Source organism: Pinus tabuliformis, chromosome J, assembly GCF_031772625.1.
Source record: "Pinus tabuliformis cultivar Carrire ecotype Pingquan chromosome J, CPIR1, whole genome shotgun sequence".
Classification (NCBI taxonomy): Eukaryota; Viridiplantae; Streptophyta; class Pinopsida; order Pinales; family Pinaceae; genus Pinus; species Pinus tabuliformis.
In genome coordinates, this window is record NC_142295.1 from 105351794 (window position 1) to 105372149 (window position 20356).

The window sequence follows — 20356 nt, forward strand, 5'->3', positions numbered from 1 at the left end:
CGATACTAGAGCCCCTCATTCAGAAGGAATTGAGAAAGTTGTTGGATGCTCAGATCATATTTAAAGTCATACATTCCACGTGGGTGTTTAACTTGGTCCTAGTAAGAAAGAAGTATGGTTGAATATGCCTATGTATTGATTTTCAAAATCTTAACCAGACTTCTGATAAAGACAACTATCTAGTGCAATCCATGGAGAAGATACTCCAAATAGTATGTAGGTCTTAAATGTTTTTGCTACTAGACAAATTTTTAGGCTATAACCAAGTGCTTGTAGCAGAACCAGACAAGTCAAAGACTATGTTCCAGACTAAATGTAGAACGTTCACGTTCAAAAGAATGTTGTTTGGAGTAATCAATGTTGGTGAAACTTTCCAAAGAGCAATGGACATCACCTTTTGTGGCCTTATAGGTCAAAGTGTTGTTGTCTACTTAGATGGTGTCACTGTATTTTCTAAGAAAAGTTCAAATCCTGTACATCATATAAAATATATATTTGAGTGGTGTCGGAAGTATTGAATTTATTTGAATCCCAAGAAGAGAATATTTTGTGTCTGAAGGAATCCTACTAGGGCACATCATAGCAAAGAGCGGTATCAAGATTAACGCTAAGAGAGCCAAGGCTATCACACAGATCCTATTCCCAGTGAATAACAAATCCATGTAGTATTTCTTAAGGAAAATCAATTTCCTTAAAATTTGTATCTCCCATTACAAACATATAGTCAAACCCATATAGGAGATCGTTAAGAAAGATGTAGCATATAAGTGGGACAAATAGGGGAAAGATGGTTTTTCTCATATTAAAGAGGCTATTACCGATGCACCCCCACTTTTCAGTCCAAATTGCGGTAAGGATTTTCTTCTCTATACATTTTCTTCAGATTTATTGATTGTCGTTGTATTAACTCAAAAGGACAATGAAGGAAATGAGCAACTTATCTCTTTTATGAGTGCGAGTCTACAGTGACCAGAATTAAAGTACCTTTACATTGATAAACAAGCATATGCAGTATATAAGGTAGTGAATTATTTCAGACCCTACTTCTTGAGATATAACACCATGGTATTCGTACCTCACCCAACAGTAAGAACGCTACTTGTGAAATAAGAGCTGGGTGATAATAGGGCTAATTGGGTGACCTGTCTTAAAGAATATGATATGGAGTTCAAACCAATTCACACTATAAAGGGTCACAACCTATCCCGATTGACGATGGGAGTAGGAAATTTAAATGTATAATATTGATCACATTCCTTAGTCCACATCCACAACACCATGGTATGCATATTCATGGAAAAGTTTGGAACATGTTACCTTTCCCTTGCACTTATCAAGTAAACATAATAAGGAAATCCACTTAAAGGCTCTATCATATCAACTGTTCCACGAAGTGCTTATGGAAGCACCATAATGGAGTTCTGTTAAGGTGCCTTGTGCTGCAAGATATAGAGAAGGTTCTAAAGGATCTACATGATGGGATGGAAGGTGGCCACTATGTAGGTGATACCACAATGCAAAAGGTTATGTGGGATGGTTACTATTAGCCCACTCTTTTTAAGGATGCTCACGCCTATGTCAGCAAGTGCCAAACTTGTTAGAAATGCGTTGGTCATGATGAAATGTCAGCCGCCCCACTGCTCCTTGTAGCAGTTGAAGAACCATTCCAACAGTGGGGCCTTGATGTTATCAGAGAGATTCTTCCACACTCGTCAAAGCAACACTGGTATATCCTCATACTAAAGTTAATTTCACTCGGTGGTCAGAAGCAGTTCCACTCATACAAGTAAATGACTAGGTAGTCATTCACTTTACATAAAAAAACATCATCACCACATTTGGCATTCCTATGTCACTTGTCTTTGATAGTGCAACATACTTTTAATCATTAAAAATTTATGAGTTTGCATTGGAGAACAAGATCTTTCTCAAGCATACATCTAATTATTATCCTCAGGGAAATGGCCTAGATGAATCCACAAATAAAAATCTTATTCAAATCATTAAGAAGACCATTTTCTCTGAAAATAAGAGCTGATATACTTCTTTGACTAATTCCCTTTGGGCCAACAATGTTACCACTAAGCCTTCTATGAGAACCTCGCCATACTTTCTAGTGTATGGTAAAGAATATATCTTGCCTCTAAACCTGTACCTCCCAACCTTGCAACTCTCTTAGGAGTCACAAGGTAAAACTTGATTACTGGTTGATCCAGGTGGCGTTAGAAACATTCAGAAATAGAATTGTCATTGAAAAAGCTCAAAAATTAAATTCATCAGATTGAAGTAAACCAGGACCAGATAATAGTGCTTGTCACCCTGATTCCAATGGTGTCAACAATAATCAAATCGTAGTTCGTATGCTCAAGTTATAATTGGTCAAATTTATCATCAAACTTGAGCAAGTGGCAGTCACTAACAAGGCAACAATTTGGCAGAGTCCCAACACATGGAATTTGGCCATCAGAAAAGGTGAATTTGTCACCTCCTTAATCTTCCTAATAACCCTTAAATTCTAGTAGCAAATTTTTTATCGATGGTGCTATAAAAAACAAAAAAATATAAGTTTGGTGGGGGGGGGGGGGGCTACCACTCCTACCAACCCCCAACAGTTCCAGCAATGGTACATATTATTGTAATGGCAGTTCCGCCCCCACCCAACAGGTTTTGTCATACAATGGGGCCGACATGATTTGTAATATTCCTAACCTAGAATATATCACAAACCCCAGCAAAAGCTCCAACTAAATATATGCAAATTCTATAATAACCCAGAAGTGATAAAATGACTGTGAAACAACATATAATAATGTAAACCAGAAATATAAGCAGGTACAAGAAATGCAGCGAGAAAGTGCTAAGCCATTTTATTATACTGAGCAATAAAATGAGTACAAGAGGTGATCAGACAAATGGCACCTCGACTTGCACAAGGCAAGTGAAGAAATACTCTCAGAATGATAAGAATGGCCTCTCTGCATGGATGTTGCTGCTGCTAGGAAACAAATGATGATTTGGGGCTGCTCCCCTTCTCGAAAAAAGCTGAAACTCTGGATTCGGGCTCTACTCAGGAAACCAAAAAACCCCAGAAAGCTTTCCTGGAATGGCCTCACACTGATCTGCTTCCCAGCTGCTGGAAAACTATCGTGCTGTTGCTACTACTAGAAATCAAATGAGGATTTTGGGCTTCTCCCCTCCTCAGAAAAGGTTGAAACTCTGGAATCGGACTCTACTCAAAAAACCCAAAAAAACCCAGAAAGCATTTATGAAATGGCCGACCCCCAAAAATCACCCCCTTGGGGTTCTGCGCAGTTCCTCAAAGACGCTGATGAAACTGTTGCTGAAATGTTGATGAAACTGTTGCTGAAATGCTGATGAAACTATTGCTGGAATGCCAATGGAAATACCTTGCCTGAGTAGGCACTCTAAGGGCGAGATCTCCGAATGGAGACACTCAATGCACTAAATAGTGTTGCAGACTAGCTAAACAACCAGCATGCTCTAAGTCGAAATGAATATCACAATTGCTCATAACTAGAATGATCAAAATGAGGGGGATCCTTTCTCTTTTATAGCCTTTGCCTCTCTTAATCCCAAGGCTCACCTCCTCCTGTGTGATTCCCCTCTTGCCACGTGTTCCTTTCCTCCTACGCAGTTCCTCCATGTGTCTGCGTGGGCTCCATTTCTGCATCCCCTTTTGGTCCCCTTGGCTCCCCTTTAAGTCACAATGTTGTGCTACTATGAAGTGAGTTTTTATTCTAAAAGTGAGTTATGTCCCCCTTCCTCACTTTCTATTTACAAATAACTATAGAAGGCAAAAATTGAACAAAATCGAATATTCCAATTAGCCATGGCTAATTAGGAATATTACATGATTCGAACTCACTTGAGCTATGGGGGCTGACCCGCCAATGGGCCCAACCATACCACCATTAATAATTACCAAGCACCATGTATTAAAAAAGTTGTGCCAACCTTTATATGGGGTATGATGGGTTTTGAACCTAGTCCACCCCCATGCTACGCGCCAACGCCACCAACGAGCCAACGACTCATACATTGGTGGCTCTAACCGCCAACACTATTTAACCTTTTATCAAATGCATTTGACCAGACCAGTAGAGGAGTGAATCAAAAAATCCTCAGTGGCTAGGAGGGCTGGAACCATGAGAAAGGAATATGCTAGATGCTGAAAAGATTCCCTTGTGGGGCCAGAGATGTTAGTGTCAAAATTTGACAAGTTTATAGTCATTTTTTCACGATTTCGCACCAAGAATCTAACTGTACAGGTTGTTCCTCCATTCGAGGTCTCCAATTTCAAGTGATCATAATAAATAGAGGTATATGATAGATTTATGCCATGCTTTTCTTTCGATTTGTTGAGATGATGTTTTTGTTGTTGAGATCCTTATCGCCACTATTTTGAGGGATACATGTATGCCATGTCATGTGAGAATTTATTAGCTTGTCATGTTGAAGGAGGGCCCATATGCGTGAGAGTTCCTATAGGAGAACGTCTCGTGGAGAGACATGCCACTCAGGTTGCAAGAATTTGTCCTTGTAATGACAAAGAATATACCATGTACATCATCATCATTTAATGAAGCAACCTCCCAACTCTTGAAACTGGGCCCGGATACGTAACCCACATTGGGTGAACTCCGTTATCAATGTGTTTTTTGTTCTTGATTTGATGGATGTCATTATGTTTCATCTTCTTTATAGTATGCACATGTGTCTTTTCATACTCTTTCATATGCAATTCTTCTAACATCACAAAAGTAAAAGATCTTGGTTAATTCCGATAGTTGAAGAGATCTGAATCAAGTTTGGTATCAGAGTAGTCTTATTGTTGATGTGAATTAACCAGAGATTGAATGTGCAACAAGAAGGAAGATGGAGAACAACAAATATCTCTATGAGGACTTACTTAAGATGTCACGCATGGTGGACATAATGTATGCAGATTATGAGGAGAATATGGAAATAGAGGAACGAGAGAAAGAAAGAGCAAAGAGAGATGCTCCATCTACCCCCTTGAGTGATTATTCATCTTCTTCATCACCTTCTCATCATTTGGATGAGGAGATCAATTAGAGCCTTCAAGCAGAGAATGATAAATTGAGGAGACATCTACGAGAAAAAAAGAGGAGAAGAAGATACTACAACTTCAGTTACGAGCCACATAAGAGGCCTTGGAAAAATTGAAGTGCAATGAAGGATTAGCGAATCCATCATCACCTATTTCATAATCGACAACTGAGGTAAACAATTTTGATCATTATTTAGTTTCATTTTCACATGAAACTATTTCAAGAACTGACATGAGACTCCTTACCAAGATGGGGCATAAAGAAGGAGGACTTGGTGTTAATGGCTAAGGAATGACTTAGCCATTGGAAATTGTACAAAGGAATCGATTTGGATGTTTGTGATACATTTAAGGAGAGTGCTCAAAGGTATTAGAGACTTCCAAGGAATTGTTGAAGCCATTGTGGAAATAGGATGATTGGAACACATCACAATCCTCCCATGACAATGCACATTGCAGAGGAAGAGCTAACGCAAGCTCTCATCGCCAGGACTGCACCAGAGACAACCAAGAGAGGTATACAAAGTCTCAGTATTCTAGAGTTCATTTTGATAACAAGTATATTGTTAATTTTGAGCAGAAAGTTGGCTTAGAAAACCATGTAGTTTTTGTAGTTTTCATAACCATGTGGTTATTGAGTGCAGGAAGAGAATGGCAACAAGAAAGAGGATGATGCATGAAAGGCCTTCTCCACATCAGGAAAAGGAGGAGGTTAAGAAGTCTGGAGGAAGAAGACCTTTTGTAGTCATTGAAATAGAGGTGGACATCAAAGATCCACATGTTGGAGGTTCCATCCAGAGCAGCGTCTCAAGGACAAGGCACCCATGCAGGAAACAACTAGTGAAGATATTCAACAAGTGAGTCTGCCACATGATGATGACCCATTCACTTTGATGAGTGAGAGATGATTTTTCTAGATATGGTAGCTTGTGATGGCTGCATTTTGTAAATCATGTGTTGTGATATAAATGTAAAAGTGATGATGTGTTTTCCATTTCTTATTAAAGCAACGATGATGTTTTGGACTTTTATTGATAGCTCAGGTATTGATTTCTATTCTGATATAAACTTGTCCAAAGAGTGTGTCTTATAAACTCTTAGCAAGTATGGGGTTGCTTGGGTCATGGTTGGTCATGTAATTAAGCATGTAATTTGCAAATATGCACTGTAGGTTTGCAAAGGATGTAGGTGTCGACTCATCACTTATGGATCCAAAGAACAAGGGCGAAGGAGAAGGAAGTGTGGTATGTTAGGACACTTGTGGTGTAGATAATGTAACACAAAAATTGAAGATCATGTTCATGATTTTGGACAACCAAAAGCTACTTATGGGGAGGAATGATGTAGGTGGCCCCAGAAACATTCAGAAACATAATTGACCTTGAAAAAGCTTAGAAATCAAATTCATTAGATTGAAGTGAAACTAGGATCAGAGCGTAGTGCTTGTCACCCTAATTCCAATGTTGTGAACAACACTCAAATCCGAGTTTGTATGCTCAAGTTATAGCTGGTTAAATTTCTGGTCAAACTTGGCCAAGTGGCAGTGACTAACGAGGCAATAATTTGGCAGAGTCTCAGTGCACGGAATCCGGCGACCAGAAAAGGTGAATTTGTTGCCTCCTTAAATTTTCCTAATAACCCTTAAATTATGGTGGAAAATTTTTGACCGATGGTTATATATATATATATATATATATATATATATATATAGATATATAGATATATATATATAAGTTTGGGGGGGGGCAAGATGCCACCCTCGCCACCCAACAATGGTACGTATTATTATAATGGCAATTCCGCCCCCACCTAATAGGTGTCGTCATACGATGGTGTCGACTGGGTTCAAACCTGCCTGGCCCATGTGGGGTGGCCTACTAATGGGTGGCCCTGCATTATATGTAGCTGCCAAACCATACAACCATTAAAAATTACCAAACACCGCATATTAAAAAAATGTGCCAACCTTTATATGGGGTGCAACGGGTTTCAAACTTGATCCACCCTCATGCTACGTGTCACCGCGACCAAGGATCCAATGACTTATACGTTGGTGGCTCTGCCCACCAACACTATTTAACCTTTCATCAAATGCATTTGACCAGACCAGCATAGGAGAGGAGCGCAGAACCCTAAGCAGACAAGAGGGTTAGCACCATGAGCGAGGAATCTACTAGATGCTGAAAAGATTCCCTTAAGGGGGCAGAGGTGCCAATGTCAAAATTTGACAAGTTTATACCTGGGGGGATAGTATAGGGTACAGAGGGAGGTACCCAAGGGAATAATGTAATAGTGGGATGGGCCATAGTAATAAATAAAGTGGTTAACCTGTATCATGTAAGGGACCACAAGTAGTTAGCAATAATGTAATAAGCCCATTGCATTAGATAGATGGTATTGAGGGAACCATGGTAATGACCCATGATATTGTATGTATGAGGCCTATATAAAGGCTAGAGACTCCTCATTAAGAGATGTCAAGGAATATTGTATGAACAAGCATATGGCTTGTGGAGTGTTCTCCTTCCTTAAGGAGTGAATGTATGGTGTTGCCCTACCTTGAGGGTTTGATCAATAAAGAAACATTTCTATCTATTTCTGTATTGTTATTTTTTTGTATATTTGTATTCTCATATATTTTCAGATCAGATCTATAACAAGTGGTATTAGATCACTTTCTTGGGCAAAGCAGATTTTATTTTTTATTTTTGCACGAAATTTTTGGGGCGGTGAGTTTGTAGATCAGATCTGTATGTTCTGGTGCAAAATTTGCAGAATCTAATTTGAGATCTTGGTTGCTTGCGAAAAAATACACAATTTGAAAAAAAAATATCGACCGAATCGGAGTCCAGATGAGGGAGATATCGCTGATTTAAAAAGCAGCTGTGTTGCAGATATTTTTTCAGGGTGGCGAGTTTGAAGATCATATCTATACATTCTGGTGCAAAATTTGTAGAATCTAATTGCAGATCTGGGTTGTTCGCGAAAAAATACGCAATTTGAAAAAAACAATAGGCCGAATCGAAGTCCGGATGAGGGAGATATCGCTGATTTAAAAATCCGCTGTGTTGCAGACATTCTCGGGGCGGTGAGTTTGAGAGTCAGATCTATACGTTCTGTGCAAAATTTGCAGAATCTAATTGCAGATCTGGGGTTTTTACGAAAAATACCCAATTTGAATAAAAAATCAGCCAAATCAGAATCCAGATGAGAGAGATATCGCTGATTTAAAAATCAGCTGTGTTGCAGACATTTTTTTGGGGCGGTGAGTTTGCAAATCATATCTATAAGTTCTGGTGCAAAATTTGTAGAATCTAATTATAGATCTAGGTTCTTTGCAAAAAAATACCCAATTTCAAAAAAAAATCGGTTGAATCGGAGTCCAAATGAGGGAGATATCGCTGATTTAAAATCAGTGTCTTTTTCAGAAATTTTTGTGACGACGAAACAATTGCAGCACGAATCGAAAATTCCAATGCCTTGATCGAGATTTCTATCACATGAGTAGATGCAGAATGGTCTTTCCATTTCTGAAAATAGGTCATATAAGGATTCTGAGCAATATTGGCAGAATTGTGTCCATTTTAAATTTTCGCCAAGTGATTTTTTTAGCCCTCTTCTTGGCTTCTAACAATATGTTTTTAGGAAAAAAATTATGGGCCGACTATTGAAAAATTTATACAAGAGAAGAAGAGTGACTTTCCAAGGTATTGGAAGGACAAAATAGGGTATTATTTGGAAGATGAGGCTACTATATGGTGGCAATCACTTGACAGTGAGTTTCTGAAGTTATGTAGTGCTGATGAAATTGAAAAACTATTGTTGGACAAATGGTCTCATGTTGGAAAGAAGAAAACCAAAAAACCTAGCAAAGATCTTGTTTTTACAGGGAAAGATAATTGTCCTACTATTGAAGAATTCATAAAAGATCTTAAGAAAAACCATCTGAAAAATTGGACAAGTTTCCTATGGCTTACTTTGAAAGAAGAGGTTGCCATATGGTATTACTTACTTGGCACCCAGAAGTTCAAATTTTCAGATGAAGAATTTGAAAAAGTCCTTTTGGACAAATGATCTCATACTAGAAAACAAGGGAATGAGACATGTAAGGGGTTATTTTCTACTGGTATCTCCTTATTACAGGTTCATGGATATATTCAGAAGGAGAAGATCATTGTGTCTATAAATCCTAGTTGCAAGCAAAATTTTATAAATGTTAATTTGGCAAAAATATTGCAAATTCCAACAAAACATATGGAGCACACATAGGTTAATAATGAGGAGGTGCAAGTTTATAAAGATTTGAATATTTCTATGGACAAGATATTTCCATCAATAAACAGGTAGAGTCTAAGGAAGTTGAAGCAGAAGATGTTCCAGGGACTGACACATCAGATGATGAGCCCTTGATGGTCGACAACCAACACAAACATCAAACCAGGTACGAGAAAAATAGGTAGAGTCCAAGGAGGCTGAAGAAAAAAATGTTTCAAGTACGGATACATCAATTGAGGAATCCATGGTTGAAGTAATATTGGAAGATAAGAAACAAAAATAGATGCCACAACATGTACCAGATACCAACCAGACTCCATTAGGTGGTGAATTAAAGAAAGATACACTGTTAGTTAAAACTTCAGCATATCACCATCCACATCACCCCGCAAGAAAACAACCAAAACGATGGCAACAAATTAGCCACAAGGACAACAACCCCCACATGACAGATAGAGAGGGGCGACGATCCACCTACTACACATCAACACAGAATAGCCGCAAGGGTCAACTTCCATCTCAAGTGAGTGAGGTACCACCTAGATCGAGGGTTCACCTTTCTTTTGGATGGCTAGATGCACGTGCATGGTACCAGTGGACTACCTTTTTGAGTAGATCTTATTATTTGTGTTCTTCTTATGTTTCGAGGGCGAAACATGTTTAAGGGGGGTGGAATGTAGTATACCTAAGGGGATAGTATGGGGTATAGAGGGAGGTACCCAAGGGAATAATTTAATAATGGGATGGGCCATAGTAATAAATAAAGTGGTTAACCTGTATCCTGTAAGGGACCACAAGTAGTTAGCAATAATGTAATAAGACCATTGTATTAGATAGATGGTATTGAGGGAACCATGGTAATGACCCATGATATTGTATGTATGAGGCCTATATAAAGGCTAGAGACTCCCCACTAAGAGATGTCAAGGAATATTGTATGAACAAGCATATGGCTTGTGGAGTGTTCTCCTTCCTTAAGGAGTGAATGTATGGTGTTGCCCTACCTTAAGGGTTTGATCAAGAAAGAAGCATTTCTATCTATTTCTATATTGTTATTTTTTGGTATATTTGTATTCTCATATATTTTCAGATCATATCTATAAAAAAATGCATTAGACCAGACTAGCAGAGGAGAGGAGCGCAAAACCCTAAGCAGACAGGAGGGTTAGCACCATGAGCGAGGAATCTACTAGATGCTGAAAAGATTCCCTTGGGGGGGAGGGGAAAAGGTGCCAGTATCAAAATTTGACAAGTTTATAGTCATTTTTGCACATTTTCACGCTAGGAATCTAACTGTAAAGTCCATTTCTCCAGTCGATGTCTCTATTTTCAGGCCATCATCAGAAATGGAGGTATATGATGTAATTCTTTTTCCAAAGGAAAAATCTAAATTTTTATTAAGAAAATAAAAAGTTACATAAGTAGATGCATTTAAGCATTCTTGAAAAAATTGTGAATCCACAATGACACAGAAAGAGAAAGCACAATTGTCTGCGAAAAATGAAAAAACCAACACTTTCTTAGAGAAAATAAGCACATAGTGTTTAAAATCCATAAACTAGGCCTCTCCATGAATAGAGAAAACGACTCGTCCAGTACAAAAATAACTTGTTTATATAAAGCAATCATATATAACCATATTCATAATCCATATGAACAAAAAAAACAAGGTCTAATGATCATGACCAACCAGGAAAGTAAAAGGTTGTAGTATCATAAACAAAAGAGTATATTATCCATGGTATGGCAATTGATCCAACACACAGATCTGTCTCACAACTGATTCAATTATATGCCAGTTATCCAGAATTTGTTGTAGACCCTTTTTAGAAGGGACATTCGCTTCGACATTCCTCTCCCTATAGATGTGGCAAACAATAATATCAACAAAACCAGATTTTAAGCAAGAATCTTTTTCTAATATAGGAACCAAAAGAATATTTTGACATTTCTACACATTGTTTGTCCAATTTATAAAATTCAAATTGTCACCAAGTATCTGAACTAAATATATCCCCAACTATCTCAACCAACACAGAAGAAGTTTCAGAGTTTGAAGTTCTACATAATTGTTTGATTCTATCCCAATACCCATTGAAGCTTATAGGAATCTATGTTCAATAACATGAATGATCAGGCATGCCCCACATATGTCATGAGCATTTGAGGCTCCATCGAAGTAGGCCCATGGAATGTGGGGTATTATATGCTCTTCTCTAATGATCCTGGGAGTCATAGTGGGGGAGATTGAAGGAAGAATTGCATATATGGAAGCACATTCAACCGCAATAGGGTACAGAGTTATGACAGAGTCCTGGAAGACTCCTTTATTCCTATCAAACCAGATGCTCCAAGAGATTATCAGGGGAATGTTCCTTAAATTTTCATCATTGGTAGAGGACCACCAATTTTGCCAAGCTTCCACTAAATTTGTACCATTCCAATTTAGTCTGATACCCAAAAGGTTCAACAAAGCCTCCCAGGTTTTAATGGTGAAAGGGAAACTTAAGAACAAGTGATATGTAGATTCTTCAGAGTTTTTGCACAAAGTACACCATCCAGGCCCTTGTTTGTTCCTTTTTTGTAGGTTATCCCATGTAGGCACTTTGTTCTTTAGGATGCACCAGAAGAACAATCTAGATTTTGCTAGACATTTTAATTTCCATACTGGCTTATGCGACCATGAAAACTCCCACTTGGCGGCCTGACTATTTGGAGATTGTAACCAAATTTTGGAGAATAATGGCCACTGGGGGCATGGACCCACCGAATTTCATCTTCCCTCTCCCTGATCCTAACATTTGATCTCTGTAAATCTTTGATGAAACCTTGCCAGACTTCTCCCTAATGAGGCTCAAGTTGAAGGTCCTCAGCCGATTTCCAACCTTGATTCCATATTGATGTAAGATCCTCATTTACAATTTGGTTGAGGAAGTAAATACCCTATGCACTGAGATGCTCCAAAAGATCCCTTGGAAGAAAGAAAACCTCATTGCATCCCACCCATGGATCCACACCCACTATGATCTTTTTTCCAATCCCAACTAAGATCAAAAGAGTCTAAAGTATCCTTCCAAATGACAGAGGAATAATTGATTTTTTTATCAGGAGTTCGTAGATAGTCATCCATAGAAAAATGATCTATATATTTCATTTTTATAACTGATGTCAAAATATTATCTATGGTTAATAAGTGCCACCCTGATTTTTCTGCCAAAGAGTTTGTGAAAGATGGAAGGTCCTTTACTCCCCACCCTCCCTAATCCTTTGGGTGATAAATTTCCTCCCATGTAACCCATGGAAGAACATCATCCACCTTCGATCCAGCCCACAAGAAGCGCTCACATAATTTTCTGATATGAGCTAGAATACCTTCGGAACCCAGGTAAGAGAAATCCAGTAAACTGGGAATTCATTTAAGACTGATTTGATAAAAACAAACCTCCTAGCTCTCGATAGCCACTTAAATCTCCAGTATTTGATTCAATTTTCAATTTTTGCTACTAGTCATTTCCAATCAATTTTCCAGTAGGAATCTGTCTTGAGATTGAATCTCGGGTATTTAAAACTCTCTGTCATTGATTTTACTTCAAAGGGGAAAAAAATAGGATTCTATTGACCTCCACACCTGAAAGACCATTATGAAAAATAATATATTTTTTATCATTGATGCTCATCCCTATATCGTTTAGAAATAAATTCAGTAATAATTTCAGGTGATGTAATTCACCCCTTGATCCATCACAAAACAAAATAATATCATCAACAAAAAGGAGATTAGTAATAAAAAGATTTATTTCTAATTCAATTCCTTTGAACTCTCCCCTTCTGTCGGCTGCAAGAATCAGTTGGCTTAGCCCTTCTGCTGCGATGAGGAAAAGTAAGGGAGACATAGGGCATCCCCATATTAGTCCTCGCTGACTATAAAAAAGGGAGGAGGTAGCTCTGTTGATGAGAAAAACAAAGCTCATGTTTGTTATACATCCCATAACCTAGTTTATAAATCCAATGAAAAACCCTAAGTGAGTCAACAGTAGACGCAGATACATCCAACTAATCTTGTCATAGACCTTTGACATATCAATTTTGACAATCATTCCCTCTTTTATGAGTTTTTTTGTGTTGTGTAGAGATTCCTGTGCCACCCCAAAGGCCTCATGGATCTACCCACCATCAAGGAAGCCAAATTGTTCCTTAGATATATTTCTAGAGAGGATTGGTTTGAGGCAATTTGCTATGATTTTAGCGATAACTTTATAAGTGCAGTTACAAAGTGAGATAGGTCTGAAGTCATAAAAAATTTGAGGATCATCAATTTTTGGAATTAAAGCCACAAAACTAGAATTGAAGGGCTCATGAACAAATTCTCTGAGACGATATTCCTCCATCAGCCCAGTAGGTCATCATCTAAAAGGTAAAAAAAGTGTTGAAAAAATTCCGTCTACCATCCATCAGGCCCAAGCCTCTTATCTTTCTGCATATATTTGATTACCTATTCCACTTCCCCTTTTGTGATGGGATCCATGAGTAGATCATTTTCCTCTTCTACATATCTAGGGAAAACTGGGCCACCTGGATCACTTCAGCTATTGAGGCTTATGTCGGGGCCTTGAACAAGGTTTTGAAATATGATCGTCCTAGGGATGCCAGATCATCAAAGGATTTTTCCACACCACCATCTTCCTGTTTAATTTCCCATATAGTATTTACATTCTTCCTACCCTTAGCATAGTTTTGGAAGAATTTTGAGTTTTTGTCCCCAACCTCAAGCCAGATTGCCCTACTCTTGAGCCTCCATTGTTCTTCAATGTCTTTTAGGATCCTTCTTCTTTCCACTTCCATTTTTTTTATCCTTTCCTTTTTCTCCTTTGTCTCATAACCGTCCCCCTCTAGGATTTCCAAAGCTTCCAATTCTACCTCTATATTTTTTAAGACAACTTCATCCCTAAGATTTTTTTCCCTTGCCCATAAAATCATTGCATGTTTCAATCTTTTTAAGTTTTCCATAAAGGACTGAGTAGGGAGGATCCTTGGTTTCTGACACGAGGCCTCCATATATATTTTACTAACCTGTTAAAAGTCAGATCTTTGAGCCAAGAGGAGTTAAATTTAAAAGGGGAACCAGGCTTCCTACTGGCCCCTTTTAGCTCCAAGAAAATAGGGAAATGATCAGAGTCCCCACCAGTACCAATCCACTGCCTGAAGAAAGGAATTTGGGTAGCAAGATCCTCCTTTAGCAGGAACCAGTCCAATCTCTTAGCCACCCTAGCCTCTCCAACTTGCCTATTCCTCTAGGTGGGCTTGAATTTTATCAGATCAACATCAATGAACCTTCCCATCCAGATTTTGTTTAAGAAAAAATCAGCCAATGGGTCAGCCTAGGCTAAAGCTCCCCAAGACTCTAACAAACCTAAAGAGAAATTGAGATCCCCACCCAAAACAACCTTTGAATTATTCAATAGTGATTTTGAGAACAAATTGTTCCAAAAAAGGGCCCTTTCCTGACACGACCCATAAATATTGATGAGGGTGAGGTTTGAACAAAGATCTAAGGAGTATACTTCAGCCCCTAAAACCAAATCTGAGCCCCAAGAATTTAGAAGTTTAATACTGTTGTCCCTTAGGCCCATCACTAACCCCCCAGATCTTCCATTTGCATCAATAGACACAAAGGACCATCCTGGCAACAAATTACTCAAATATTTTATCATGGTCTCTCCAACACCAAGGGTTTCTTGGAGCATGATTACATCACAACATACAGACTTGAATAAGTTTTTTAAGGCCAACTTCTTCCGAGTGCTGGAAAGACCTCTACAATTGAAAGACATAATGATCATTTGGTAACCACCACTGGGGCCTGCGCTGCTCTAAGCACCCCTTTTAGGGAGAGTTGTTTTCCATCAGCTATATCTAGTTTAGCTTTTATCTGAGCTTTTGAGATATTCAATTTCCTACCTTGAGTTTTGGGGGGAACAGAGGACTCCTGGATGATCCCAAGACCACCCACAACTTTAGATGGGAAATTTTTTTGTCCTGAGGATGAAGGTTGTAGTGGGGTTTTTCAAAGGGTTGCACAAAGGGTAAAGGGAACTCAGGACTTGAAGAGGGGAAACTGGAAATATTTAGTCCCGGGATAGAAGTAATTATACTATCTAAAGCAAGAGAGACATTACTGCAAAGGGGATTTTATTGTAATTTTAACCTGGAGGGACTAGGCCTATGTAAATCATCCAATAACTATTTAATCAAAACAGATTTAGAGGATAGAGGATTTAGATAACGTGTACCTGTGGAATGAGGTGTTGGTCCAATGAACTCCACCTCATCCTGTACTTCCTGCATATAATCAATCTCAGGGTTGTTCTGAATCCCATGCCTCCATATTTGTTCATCTCGTACCTCCATTAGCACCAGAATATCTGCCTGTTGATCCCCTCCCTCCTCTGGCTATGCGATCCCCTCCTCATCATATTGTCCTCAACCCACTTGATCAGGCTCACCCTGTTAGTGCCTAAATCTACCTCGGGCTGAAGGAAGGCAGGTCTAGGGTAACATCAAACCACGCTTAACCTGGTAGCTAGCCCTACCAAGTCGAGAGAGGGCTCTCTCCTTGTCACTCTCAATTAGGATATTGGCAACTAGGGTTTGAGATGACTGAAATGAATACTGATTTTAGGCTAGGTATAGTAGATCAGGGAATTTTGTTTGATTTTAAGTTTTGATTGTTGGATTAATTGGAGAAGGCAGATTGGGTCCGGGAAATCAACTCAAGGACATAGTCATGTCCTGTGGGGCAAGGTAGACAAGGGTTTATGTACTAGAAATGGATTGAGATGGTAGAGTAAGATAGCTGAGGAGTTGAGGAGGGAATAAGAAACTATGAATCCTTTTCAAACAGTGAAAACATTGAAAACTAAATGCATTCCCAAGACAAAGCACTATAAATTTAGTGCATTTTGTCTATTCACCTTGATTCATTTAGTTTAGAAGAAATAGAGAGATGCGGATACATATAAAACATCAGAAAAACTCATTACAAAGAAGAAACAATACATAAACTCACTGTCACAAGAATCCCACAAAAATAGCTATGAAACCTGGTTTTATTCCTTGCCAAACTGCTAATACAAATGTTCAGTGAGTCCAACACTTTTGCCAAGGTCCAACCTTTACAAATGACCAAGAAATTACATAATATAGGCAAGGAAACCACTCATGCTAGCTATCAGGGTTGAATCCATGAGAAAAGGGGTGGTGTAACCATATCTAAACTAAGAACAACAATATAGGTAGTGGAACCACTTGCCTCTAAAACATAGGAAACCAATTCATTACAGTTCAAAACCACTTGGAACTTGATGTATCTACCCTATGAGGTGATTTTCATCAAAATTTACATCAAACACATCATCACCATGCATACATTTACCAAGAAAAGAAGAAAAGTCAACCACTGAAGAAACTGGGCGAAATTTTGAGTTTTAGGCAAAACTGACAAAATCTGCCTGATGCGTAGCGCCACTTTAGGGAAGCTTTTGGAGGCCTTCCACTCATCCAAATCAGGCCCAAGATAGCTTGTTGGAAATCTCTATCTGTCTAGTTTTTGGAACACTTTGAATTTTATTATTTGGAGTTGATTTTCCCCTTCAAACATAAATTCTCCCAAGACTACTTCTTTTGGGTCCAAAAAGTGGCAAAGAGGGCATTTTTTGGGTATTTTTTGCCCTTTTGGTGGTCAAGATCTTCTCCAAAATTTATGAAACTTTCTGGGTTTCATTTTTTTTTCATGCTGAATCCAAAACCACAAGCCATTTGGCAAAAGAGTGAGCCAATTCAATGTGCAGTGCCACCAGCTGAAATTTCCTGTGTTTTTATTTACAAAATTGCAAAATGACAAAAAGTTTCCAAAATTTCCTCAAATTTGGCAAGAGGCAACCTCATTAAGTGCTTTGCTGAGCTAATGAAGCTTCAGCCAAAATTTTTAGTTTATCATGTTCTTTCTTGGCCCTCAAGGCTCTCCTTAACTTAGCTTTTAGCCTCTTTACCCTTGTTTTGCAAATCTTGTTCTGGGTTAGGTAGTGATAGGCCATATGGCGCAACATTTTCTTCTCTTTGTTGGCTTTCTCAAGCATATTCTCAAGGTGAATGTTCGCTCTTTCCAACCATGATTCTCGGTCATCCACAATTTCTTGCTCAAGGGATGTCATATTAATCTTTCTTCTCTTTGCCTTTTTCCTATTTTCCCTACATCTGGAATTCTTGTGGCCTTTGCAATGATAGTTGGTGAAAGAGTGAAGTTGACCCCAACAAGATGTACCATATTGTTATCCATGTTTATCACAAACTTCCTTGCTAACTCATGGTGATATTTGACCCTCTCAACCATTTCACAAAACTCAAAACAGGACTGATATCTGAAACATGTGGTGGCTAGTGGGAAAGCAAGGAGTTCACTCATGCTGATAGGTTCCTCCCTAATGATTTTTCCACCTTTGTGAGGCTTCCTAGACTGCACATTTCTTTCCCTTGAGCTATCACTAAGTGTGTCTTCTTCAAAATCTGATTCACTGCTTCTTTCCATGCTTGTATCTATGATATAATGTGATGATGATATGGTGAACAATGATAATGGGTGGGGACAAAGAAGGTGAGTATGAAGAGATTTTGTAAATGGAACAATAGGAGTAGGGGAATGAAGGGAAGGATTTGGGGAACTAGGTTTTTGATTTATGAGGGACTTAGGGTTTAATAAAAGGGATTAGTTTCTTAGGGGAATAGGGAAAGGGAAAATGGAATCAATGGGTAGTTTCTAGTGCAATGAAGTTTGGGAAAAGGGACAAAGGATGTTGGTTTTGCAATGAGGTGAAAAAGAGAATGGAGGCAAACTAGGGTTTTGATTTTAGGAAGCAAAACTCATGAACAAAACATGGAAAAGACTTATTTCAACTTAGGATATATACACACTTACTTGTAGGAGGTGAATGCAGAATTTGGGAGAATTTGATGTAGAAACTTTGAATAATTTAACACATATTCAACAGAGATTATCCTGATCATGTACTATTGTGGAATACATACACAATACATAAGCTCCTCTACGTTGATCATCAATATAGCAGCATCAATAACAATAAAACATCAAGAGCATTCACACATTAACACAGTATGTAACCCGGGGAAAGCATCTCGCTAAAAACCCCAACTATCTATATATTAATGATTGAGAACATGCAACATTACAAAGTACAATGCTTATCACAAGCAATCCAGTACAGATCCACCTGTTACACACAATACAACTAAGATCTGATCTCCAAATCTATTCCACTGCTTGCCTGCCTCCACTGCTCAATACCTGCTCAAGAACTGATGAGAATGGCTTACCAAACTCGTATTTCACCTCAAAATAATCACTCACACTTTGTTGGACATGAGAAAAGGCTACAATACTGGGAAAATACATGATCAAACTCATTGGCATACTCAATCCCTTGATTTTGCAAGATCTGGTGCACAACTATAGTCACAACTGATAGCAATCTGATTCTCTACCACCTGTCCCTGTTGAACTGAACATGCACTGACATGCAACTGAGTTAACTGATGTATTCATTAGTTGCATCATGAGTTAATAATTAGTTTAACAACTCATCATTAGTCTATTTGCAGTTAGACTAATTACAACTAGTTTAACCAAGTCAAACTGAACACAACTCCATCAACTCCACAATCAACTCCACCAAACTCAACTGATTGAGTTCTAACTGAAGTCATGCATGCAACAACTCAACTGACTCATAAGAAAAGCGTATTTCCTTCTGACAGCTGCATGTGCCACCTCTGTAGCTCAAACTGAAGTGCTCCAAGAGAATAAGATCAAGTTTATAGTCCAAATATTATTATGAGACAATAATATTTGACTTTCCTATTTTTGATAGCCAGTCTAAAAATAGACTTTGATCACTCACACTTTGATCAAAAATAGAAGTCCATCTATTTTTCCCAACTTGACCAATCATCCATAAACAGCAACCTGCAATCCATAGACATGATCCATATGTCTAAAAATAGACATAGTCTAAAAATAGACTTGCGCCAAAAAATAGCCTGCGGGCCCACTTAATGAAGGCGAATCTTTTCACTAAGCTCCATCATCTTGTTGCAAACTCAACACTCCCTCTCGACAAGATATGGATTATCAGCAACCCCTATCCTACCTCGGTGGTACTCGAATTTGCTCCTGGTGAGAGCCTTCGTCAAAATATCAGCATCCTGATCCTCCGTTGGAATGTATGAAAGCAACATGATCCTCCGCTGCACACAATCTCTGATATGATGGTACCTGATGTCAATATGTTTAGATCTATCATGAAATACAAGATTAGCCAAGAGTTTAATGCAACTCTAGTTATCACAGTAAATCACAGTAGGATCCAAATGAGAACCGAACAAACCAACCAGGATCTTCCTCATCCATATAGCCTCGCATGCAGCCAAACTTGCTGCCATATACTCGGCCTCCGCTGAACTGAGTTCCACGGATCTTTGCTTCCTGTTGTACCAAGAAACTGTTGTCGATCCGATACTAAAGACCCCTCCTGATGTGCTCTTTCTGTCCGTTGGGCTCCCTGCCCAATCTGCATCCGTGAAGCCACATAGCTTCACCTCATCCTCCTATCTGTACCACAAACCATATCCCGATGTGCCTCTCAAGTAGCGCAATACATGCTTGCCCGCCTTCCAAAAGAGCTTGGTAGGCTTAACCATAGCTTGTGAAAGCTGGTTAACTGCATAGCATATATCGGGTCATGTATTGACCAAATACATCAGCGACCCCACCAACTGTCGATAAACAGTGGCATCCACTTCTTCTCCCAAAGTGGCATCCTCCTTCCTCCAACTTCCAGGAAGAGGAGTATCAACAGGCTTACAGCCATGCATGTTGAACTTCTCCAGTATCTCCCGAGCATACTTACCCTGAGAAAC